General features: G+C 39.0%; 1 non-coding gene across 1 annotated transcript; it reads right to left on the minus strand.

The window, feature by feature from the left end:
* Positions 1–2,803: 2,803 nt before the first annotated feature.
* TRNAM-CAU (transfer RNA methionine (anticodon CAU)) lies at positions 2,804–2,875 on the minus strand. Its single transcript has one exon. It is a non-coding gene; the product is annotated as a tRNA-Met (tRNA).
* Positions 2,876–10,750: the final 7,875 nt, after the last annotated feature.

A 10,750-nucleotide genomic window follows, 5' to 3' on the forward strand; every position in this document is an offset into this window, starting at 1 on the left:
TACACGTACACATGCCTTACATCCTCGATAAAAACTTTTCACTGCTTCTAACAACTTGCCTCCCACACCATATATTCTTAATACCTTCCACAGAGCATCTCTATCAACTCTATCATATGCCTTCTCCAGATCCATAAATGCTACATACAAATCCATTTGCTTTTCTAAGTATTTCTCACATACACTCTTCAAAGCAAACACCTGATCCACACATCCTCTACCACTTCTGAAACCACACTGCTCTTCCCCAATCTGGTGCTCTGTACCTGCCTTCACCCTCTCAATCAATACCCTCCCATATAATTTACCAGGAATACTCAACAAACTTATACCTCTGTAATTTGAGCACTCACTCTTATCCCCTTTGCCTTTGTACAATGGCACTATGCACGCATTCCGCCAATCCTCAGGCACCTCACCATGAGTCATACATACATTAAATAACCTTACCAACCAGTCAACAATACAGTCACCCCCTTTTTTAATAAATTCCACTGCAATACCATCCAAACCTGCTGCCTTGCCGGCTTTCATCTTCCGCAAAGCTTTTACTACCTCTTCTCTGTTTACCAAATCATTTTCCCTAACCCTCTCACTTTGCACACCACCTCGACCCAAACACCCTATATCTGCCACTCTGTCATCAGACACATTCAACAAACCTTCAAAATACTCATTCCATCTCCTTCTCACATCACCACTACTTGTTATCACCTCCCCATTTACGCTCTTCACTGAAGTTCCCATTTGCTCCCTTGTCTTACGCACCCTATTTACCTCCTTCCAGAACATCTTTTTATTCTCCCTAAAATTTACTGTAAGAAAGTAAATTCTCGATTAATATGGGTAAAATTGAAAGTTGATGGAGAGAGGTGGGTGATTATTGGTGCATATGCACCTGGGCATGAGAAGAAAGATCATGAGAGGCAAGTGTTTTGGGAGCAGCTAAATGAGTGTGTTAGTGGTTTTGATGCACGAGACCGGGTTATAGTGATGGGTGATTTGAATGCAAAGGTGAGTAATGTGGCAGTTGAGGGAATAATTGGTGTGCATGGGGTGTTCAGTGTTGTAAATGGAAATGGTGAGGAGCTTGTAGATTTATGTGCTGAAAAAGGACTGATGATTGGGAATACATGGTTTAAAAAGCGAGATATACATAAGTATACTTATGTAAGTAGGAGAGATGGCCAGAGAGCGTTATTGGATTACGTGTTAATTGACAGGCGTGCGAAAGAGAGACTTTTGGATGTCAATGTGCTGAGAGGTGCAACTGGAGGGATGTCTGATCATTATCTTGTGGAGGCTAAGGTGAAGATTAGTATGGGTTTTCAGAAAAGAAGAGTGAATGTTGGGGTGAAGAAGGTGGTGAGAGTAAGTGAGCTTGGGAAGGAGACCTGTGTGAGGAAGTATCAGGAGAGACTGTGTACAGAATGGAAAAAGGTGAGAACAATGGAAGTAAGGGGAGTGGGGGAGGAATGGGATGTATTTAGGGAATCAGTGATGGATTGCGCAAAAGATGCTTGTGGCATGAGAAGAGTGGGAGGTGGGCTGTTTAGAAAAGGTAGTGAGTGGTGGGATGAAGAAGTAAGAGTATTAGTGAAAGAGAAGAGAGAGGCATTTGGACGATTTTTGCAGGGAAAAAATGCAATTGAGTGGGAGAAGTATAAAAGAAAGAGACAGGAGGTCAAGAGAAAGGTGCAAGAGGTGAATATATATATATATATATATATATATATATATATATATATATATATATATATATATATATATATATATATATATATATATATATTGTAAAGGATCACAATTTTGAGCGTGATCAAGATATTCCGATAAGTCCATGGGGAAAATGAAACACGATAAGTTCCCAAGTGCACTTTCATTTAAAACTCACACCATCAGGGGAGACACAAGAGAGAAATATAACAGTCAGTTGATATACAAGGGAGAGACTAGCTAGGACGCCATTTGGTAGACATGTGATTGACCAAGACAGAGAACGAGCGTATCATAAACTTATCATTTTACAAATTTTATCAACACTAAAGTTATCTAATTTGTATAGACCATCATTGATATTGAGATTATAATTCTTTGTGTATTTGATAATAGAAGATTACTCCAGCTCTATTACCACTAGAAATATCATTGGATCTTCTATCATTAAATACACAAAGAATTATAATCCTATCATTAGTGATGGTCTATACAAATTAGATAACTTTGTTCTGCACATTACCCTTCTATCAACCCCGTCATCGCTGTCGTTTATCCGTTTATTTCTGGCATTTTCCTCAAAGTATACCTGACTTTATAAGATATTTTTCTAAACGACTTTTGAAAGTACTTATGGTTTTAGCATTCACTACGTCTGACGGTAACTTATTCCAGTGTTAAACCACACCTATAGGAAAAGAAACTTTATCCCACGTCCGTACTACATTATTTAGCTTTGAGTTTTATTCCATTTGTCCTGGTAACCGCATTTTCTTGTATTTCGAAAAGATGCTCGAGGTTTACTTTATTGAACTTATTCAGAATTTTGAACACGGATTAAGTCGCTGCGAAGTCAACGTGTCTTAAGGGAGAAGAGATCCAATCATTATAGCCTCTCTTCGTGTACCAGATTTCTAAAGGATGAATTCCAGATTTCTTCAACTTGCCTGTCGGCTGATAGAGAGAGAGAGAGAGAGAGAGAGAGAGAGAGAGAGAGAGAGAGAGAGAGAGAGAGAGAGAGAGAGAGAGAGAGAGAGAGAGAACCTACCTACGAGTATTTACGATCACAAAAAAATACTGAAAACAAAGGCCCCGCCGGGAATCGAACCCGGACCAACTGTTTATGAGGCAGATGTGCTAACCACTACACCACGGAGCCACTTGTCAGTGGCGGAAAAATCTCTTATATATTAACAAACGTGACTGAGGACTTAAAGAATCTGGTACAAACATAATGGTTATTGTGATAGATTATTAGTTTATGATAAATATGTATTGTGTTGCATTATAATGGTTGTTCAGAACCAAGATCTTTAAGCCTGAATCCTTAAGATTATATAAGATATAATAAAAACATGCTAGAAACATAAGAATTTGATTTTAAAGAACAGAACGCATTATCATGTGGGTATCTAAGTGAAAATGCAATACAATGAGTTAGTTTAAGGCAGGAGTATTTTATCTTTGAACAAAATATCTACATCTACGTCCCTGATCTTTCATCATCATTTCTTATGTTTACTACCAAGAATGTCTTTTATCTAACATAAAAATTCTGTATATGTATTTGATTAATCTTCTCCAACGACGCGTTGCATAACTCTTCGTTAGTGAAGTTCATTTCGTGTAATGGATCATGCATTACAAAGTTGTGTCTATCCACACAGGTGTCACACGTCCCAGGTAAAGATATATTCTAGAGATAGTGTATATCTAACATATATATGTGTCTTATGAATATTTTTAAAAAGTTTTCCTGAAGGATAATACCTAAGAGTTTCGTATTAAAGTTGATCAGTTGTAAGTGATCAAGCATTACAAAGGTGTGTCCATTACCACAGGTGCTACTGATCCCGGGTAAAGGTATTTCACCATCTTTGTATCTTTAACCTTTCTAGTTATAGATGTTTCATCCCTGATTCCATCCTCACAATGGATGTATGTGGTTTGTGTTGTCTTAACATATCATTAGTCAGTTGAAGTGGAGAACATGCTTCTGAGCCTAGCCACTCTACTCTGTCTTCCACAAGTTACCTCCGGACTGCTTCATCTCTTATTACTTTTGATGATTTGAAAAATTGGCGTATGCCATATGTGGTTTTATAATATCAATAGTATTGTTGAAATTCACATATCATATTCTTTATTTGTCATTTAATGAACGTTAGTTTATCAAACTGCATTTTTGTGTCTTGTGGACATATATATATATATATATATATATATATATATATATATATATATATATATATATATATATATATATATATATATATCCCTGGGGATAGGGGATTAAGAATACTTCCCACGTATTCCCTGCGTGTCGTAGAAGGCGACTAAAAGGGGAGGGAGCGGGGGGCTGGAAATCCTCCCCTCTCGTTTTTTTTTTTTAATTTTCCAAAAGAAGGAACAGAGGGGGCCAGGTGAGGATATTCCAAAAAAGGCCCAGTCCTCTGTTCTTAACGCTACCTCGCTAACGCGGGAAATGGCGAATAGTTTGAAAAAAAAAAGAAAAAAATATATATATATATATGTATATATATATATATATATATATATATATATATATATATATATATATATATATATATATATATATATATATATATATATAAGTTTTCTCTAAAAAGTCCTTTAATTCATGAAACATATCTTAAAGGAAAACGTAAATAATTTTTCATTAGTGTTCTTCACACCAAAATAAACAAGTCTATTATTCAAAGTATACTTAATAGATCTTACTAAAGTTTTGAAGAATATAAACTCATAACTTGTTTAAGACCTTCTAAACCTTGTGCTGATAATAACTACATTACTTTTCTGTAGGCAATATCGTAAAACCCGGATAAGAAACTTGTAATATAAAATTTGATGGTATTATGTTTAGGTTGGTCAAGATATCAATGATTTCTACATGTAAAACATTTATGTTATCTGCAAAATAGAAATCTTTATGTTAGATATGTTAATTCTACCGGTTTCACGTTACATACATTTCTGTACCCTGTGCTACAGAAATGTTATGGGATTTTATTCGTTATCGTATAAGATAATCTGTATAGATATAATATCTCACGTATTTTCAGTAGAAATCCACAGGGAAAATAAACTTTTGCCATCTGTATTCTATGGTAATCTAAGGCTCACCCTAGCTGGGGTTTACATTGTTGAACAACGTAATGCTTTTTGGTCGGTTTAGGTTTCTTAATTGTTGACTACAGGGACGAGTTTATAAGGAAGTGAGGAATTTGGGAAGGGTTTATTGATGGGTGCCGGGAGTGTGGTGATGATGATGATGAAGGATCAGAGAAAATATATTATGTCGGACGGAAGTCAATAGATCCTGGTGCTCGACCCAGAACCTTGACTAATCGTCTATAAGAAAGTGGTTGTTTATGTTTGGCCAAGTCCCAGCTGGGCAGGGGATCTTGTCTTATGACACACTGTTATCTGGGTTCATTTGTCTTATAAAGTTTTTTCATAGTCTAAACTGATAAGAACATTAAAGAATCAGAATTTCATCTAAACACATTTTGATAGTGTATACCTACTATGTAAATTTTGAATTGATTTTGTGAGCTCTATAATTCTTGTATTGGAAAACTAGTTGTCTTAATTTGTAATTGACTCCTAAAAAAAGACAAGGATGAATGACTTAGATTTGATAAATCTTTCAAGAAACAATTCCCTTCATTTTTTGTCAATTCAGCCAATAGTGGCTTGTGTCAGTGTGTCTGTCCCTCAGTACAGCAAGTCAAGCATTACTCCACCGTACAACAACTACAACATGGCTTGTGTCAGTGTGTCTGTCCCTCAGTATAGCAAGTCAAGCATTACTCCACCGTACAACAACTACAAGGTCACAAATGAGGGGACAAATAACATATAGGTTGGGTCACGGAAAATGTCTAATGAGCTGAGGAAAAGGAAGGACATTACATACACTGGCTTTATCAGTGAATCATTTTGTGATGGTTGTGAAATATTGGTCATGTGTAGAAGATGGTCCTTGTACATGAATCAGGACAAATATTAGTTTCATAATATGTTATAATGGTATATCTAGCTGGTGAACTGATATGTGATACAATAAATGTGATCTGTCTTGTTCTATACTTCTCTTCAGAAAAATCCTTGAAACTTATATCCGATTTTTCGCACATGCAGTCAAATTGTGTTTACGAGTTTGATAGATTTTCCTGATATTTGATATCTATAAGAGACATTGATTACTAAAAGCAATTTCACGATGGCAAAATCAGCCAACATTATCAACTGGTACGATGACGCAAGACGACTGCAGAAAGATTAACAGCGTATCGTTGTACAGTGTACAATGGCCAGTGATATTCACTGTAGGTATACGCAAAATGATACACCTTGTGCACATAGCAGGCAAATTAGAGGATCATCATAAGATTTAGAAACAGAACTATCAAGGAAGGAGAAAGACGTAGGTGTAATTATTAGTCGAGATGTAAAGCCAATACATAAACATCATGAGCAATGTGTACTGCTCCTCCTCCTCTGGCTTTTGATTCTTACTGTCACATTTTGATATATATAAATAATGGAAGGGCAAGTCACAGCCAAGACATATTCAGTTGCTCGTGGATTACTTGCCTTGCCGATGGTGACTTGTCACTCCAGGTGTAACTACTTACAGTTGGAGTCCGGTAACACCATTTCAATGGTATCATTTGAGAAACACAGTAAAGTGACTGGGCTCAAAAGCGTGTTTTACACTTCAACTAACTAATTATATGATAAGGATAAGGAGAAAAAAATCGATTGTAAGGCTGGAATCAGGGTTGAAACATGCATAACTATAATGTTTAAGGAAACAAAGATGGTGAAATACCTTTACCCGGGATCAGTAGCACCTGTGGCAATGGACACACCTTTGTAATGCTTGATCACTTACAACTGATCAACTTTAATACGAAAGTTTTAAGTATCGCCCAACAGGGGAACTTTGTACAAATATTTACAGATAACATAATCTGTGTTGGACAGACGCCATATCTAGGAAATATCTTTACCTGGGATGTGTAACACTTGTGTGGATAGACACAACTTTGTAATGCATGATCCATTACACGAACTTCACTAACGAAGAGTTATATAACACATTGTCGAAGATCATTCAGGAAATATCTATACCTAATGAATATTAGGTACGTTGCATTTGTTTGAAGTAATCCTGAAAAATGATGCTGAGAGAAAAGGGACGTAATGGTAAATAATTTGTTAAAAGTCTAAAAACTTTGGTCTTAAAGTAGTCGTCTTGTGTTGGGTCATCTTTTAGACACCAAGAGGAGAACATAGTCTGTGTTTTGTAATCATTAATAGATATATATTCTCAACGCCTTTCATCACTTCTTCCAGACCTTAACGGATTTTGGCTTAAAGATCTTGGCTTTGTGACAGTTACATAATGCAGCACAATACATATTTATTATACAAAAATCATTTACCACAATACTCGTTATATTTCTTACCGGAACCTTTTAGCTTTCAGCAACATTGTAAGTACATAACACATTCATCTGCCTCATTTACATGCATATAAATATATCTACAAGTGTATACGTACATGTTTTACATTATTTATCTGAATTTAAAGTTTATTAAGATATCCGTCTGGACAATACATACTAATTATGGATACCACAAGGTATGTACAGGTACTAAAAGATTATTCTGACTGCCACATACTCTGTAACTTGTGATGACTGGAACATATTTCAGTGTATCTGTAATGTGCACAATGCACTTAACGACACAATTAAAGCAATATAAACCATAGGATTATATGAACATAAGAAATGAAGCATCAGACATAGCTCAGCGGTGTTTACAACAAGATAATGTGTATCATTATAGCAGTGTAGCTGACGTCAGCATCACGTCATGTGTTAAAAAAGATAATGTGTGATAGCAGGGTAGTGGCTGTTATGGTGGTATGATATGGTCAGCAAGTGTTGGAGTACAATACAAGGTTGACCTTCATGATAGATGGAGGAGGAGGTATATCAGTACAATAGTATTTAAGTAATCACACGACTTGCAATCACTGATGCTCAGATCCATATTACAAGGTTGTCATTATATAGTATAGGTTCATGTGTAATGGTTCATTGTATGTTAGAGAAGGTGAACACGTTTAGCCAGCCAGGAACTGACTTGTATTACCATCAGTACTTGGTGTAAGCAGCCGCCGTTGTTGTTATGACACCACCTAACCTGTCAGTCATGGACGATCACACATTCCGGACTCCAGCGTGTCCAAGGTGGCCCCTCATATCTGGCCATCTTGGCTCACGTGAGCAGTACCCGTGCCCGGCTACGGCTCCTGGCGCCCACCTTCCCTGACAAGAGCAGTCCACACCCTCACTGTAGCTCCAGCCATGATATGCCAGGATGTGGCACCAACATAATGTGTGGACGAGTCTGGAACCAACTGTATACAACGTTGCTCGTGTGTATGTACGAGTTGTCTTGCACGAGGAGGTATGTGGTGTTGTCATGGGAGAATGAGCCTTCCTCAGCAGTAAGCAGGACCTCCTCCAACACCTCTATATACTTAATACTCCCCGTGAACTGTCCTGGACCAACACCTGCCAGCAACACCACCTGCCTCAAGCCATCCTTATAACCCGACACCAACTGTGCCACCTGCCTGGGTTCCAGCCACACGTACGTGCGGCTTCATATCTGGGATAATACATGATGATGATTCATGAAATACCTTAGATAAGCGTTATCATCCTGGTATGATGGGATGAGTTATCCCGGGATGTGTGGCACAAGATGACGTCTTACATTACCATCAATTGTCTACATAATGACTACACCAACCTGACCTAAGATACAGGGGCAAGAATCTGGTAGTGATAAAGAATTTATCATATCTTTAATTGATCACCTACGCCTACACCAGTGCGGTGGAAATGTCTAATACAGAGAGAGAGAGAGAGAGAGAGAGAGAGAGAGAGAGAGAGAGAGAGAGAGAGAGAGAGAGATGGTTGGTTCGGCGTCAAACTCTCACAGTAGACCAGGTTTTCCCAACATGTATGTAGCAGGCTTGTCTGTATACTGTGATACATACTCCATTACTGCTCTCCATGTTGGCCTCCGTGAGCTGTGACATCTCTGCTGGTGTAGGGCCATACAGACCACTGCTGGTGTAGGGCCATACAGACCACTGCTGGTGTAGGGCCATACAGACCACTGGTGTGGTGGTGTTGATCGTGTGTCATCATCATCATGATGTGCACAAGTCGTGGACGGACGGCTGCTGGCGGCACTGGTCAAGGGGTTATTGTGGATGATGATGGCTGTGTCCCGCGCAGGTAGGCCCACCCCACACTGATGCCAGGTGTCCTGGGCCACTGTATCATGGTGCTACCGTGTGCCGCCCCACACTGATGCCAGGTGTCCTGGGCCACTGTACCATGGTGCTACCGTGTGCCGCCCACCCCACACTGATGCCAGGTGTCCTGGGCCACTGTATCATGGTGCTACCGTGTGCCGCCCACCCCACACTGATGCCAGGTGTCCTGGGCCACTGTATCATGGTGCTACCTTGTGCCGCCCACCCCACACTGATGCCAGGTGTCCTGGGCCACTGTATCATGGTGCTACCTTGTGCCGCCCACCCCACACTGATGCCAGGTGTCCTGGGCCACTGTATCATGGTGCTACCTTGTGCCGCCCACCCCACACTGATGCCAGGTGTCCTGGGCCACTGTATCATGGTGCTACCTTGTGCTGGGAAACTCCAACCTGCCTGCTGATCACACCATCGTTCACACGCACACTATGTACACTCTGCTAATTCGGGCCGACCGTTAAATATCGACAACCAATATCGTTTACTCCTTGTTTGCTCTACGCTCAATACGGGGCACTGGGCATGGCGCCCACTGCTCATGAACTGGTGTCAACTCTCTATTATTGTTATGATTTATTGGGAAGGAGGGGCCGGGGGGGGGAGGTAATCCTCATGAGCCAAAATCATTATCACTGACAAGAAAACAAATGTAGACATTACACAGTAAACATGCTTATTAAGCGTGAGAAAATAGCGTATCGTGTAAGGGAACAGCGTCACAAAATATACCACACTTGTACATGCACAATTCACTGGTTTTTCTTTATTTTTTCAAGGAAATAGTGAACGTATATGTTTGTAAATGTTGAACAGTTATTTGTGAAATCAAGGCCATTGTCACAAAGCAAAGGTAAGCGAAAACAGATGTTTACTTACGGGAAAAATTATCTGGTGATGTCAAGTGACATATGACCGAGAGGTGACAGTTGATGGCTACGCTCAGTATGGGGCCCGGCAGCGGGACGCAGCGTAGCGTCCGAAAATATTACGATGGCATTACTTAACAGTTTAATGTTCATAATCATGTTTTATTTTTCTTAGTATTATATTTTCTTCGTTATTTTCACAATTAGACATTTTTAGTTTTATAACTGAATATCAGACGTGATCAATCATGTAGTTTGTGCATGATTTGTGCATTGTGTTGCCAGAGCGGAGTTCGGACACATGGCAGTGCGAGATATCAGTTGTGGTTTATTGTTAACGACACACCTCAATAAACCGAGTCTAGTGTCTTATAGACCAGGCTGGTACAGCCGCCCGTTACACATCACAATATCATCATCATCATCATCATCATCATATAAGGCTGCAGCTCACCATCATTGGCCTGATATATCTGTATGTTGACCTTACGTGTGAACAAGAACATTAAACAACTGGAGTTATGAAGAATGATTTGCATTTCCTACTTTTTGTGAGACACGAAACAAGTTTCATAAATCCCGTAGATTCTTACTGTGATAGGAAAATGTTCCCTCGTCTAATGGGACAAGAAAATGATACATGTTTCATTTTAGAGTTTAATGACATCTTCAACTTAAGACCATTCATGGTGGATTGCAGGTTTTCAATCATTTGAGTGAGCTTATGTTGATAATACCTGCAGAAAACTAGGAGTGAGTTCTGCTTGTAATG

The sequence above is a fragment of the Panulirus ornatus genome, chromosome 9 (assembly GCF_036320965.1).
Source record: "Panulirus ornatus isolate Po-2019 chromosome 9, ASM3632096v1, whole genome shotgun sequence".
In the NCBI taxonomy this organism is placed as follows: domain Eukaryota; kingdom Metazoa; phylum Arthropoda; class Malacostraca; order Decapoda; family Palinuridae; genus Panulirus; species Panulirus ornatus.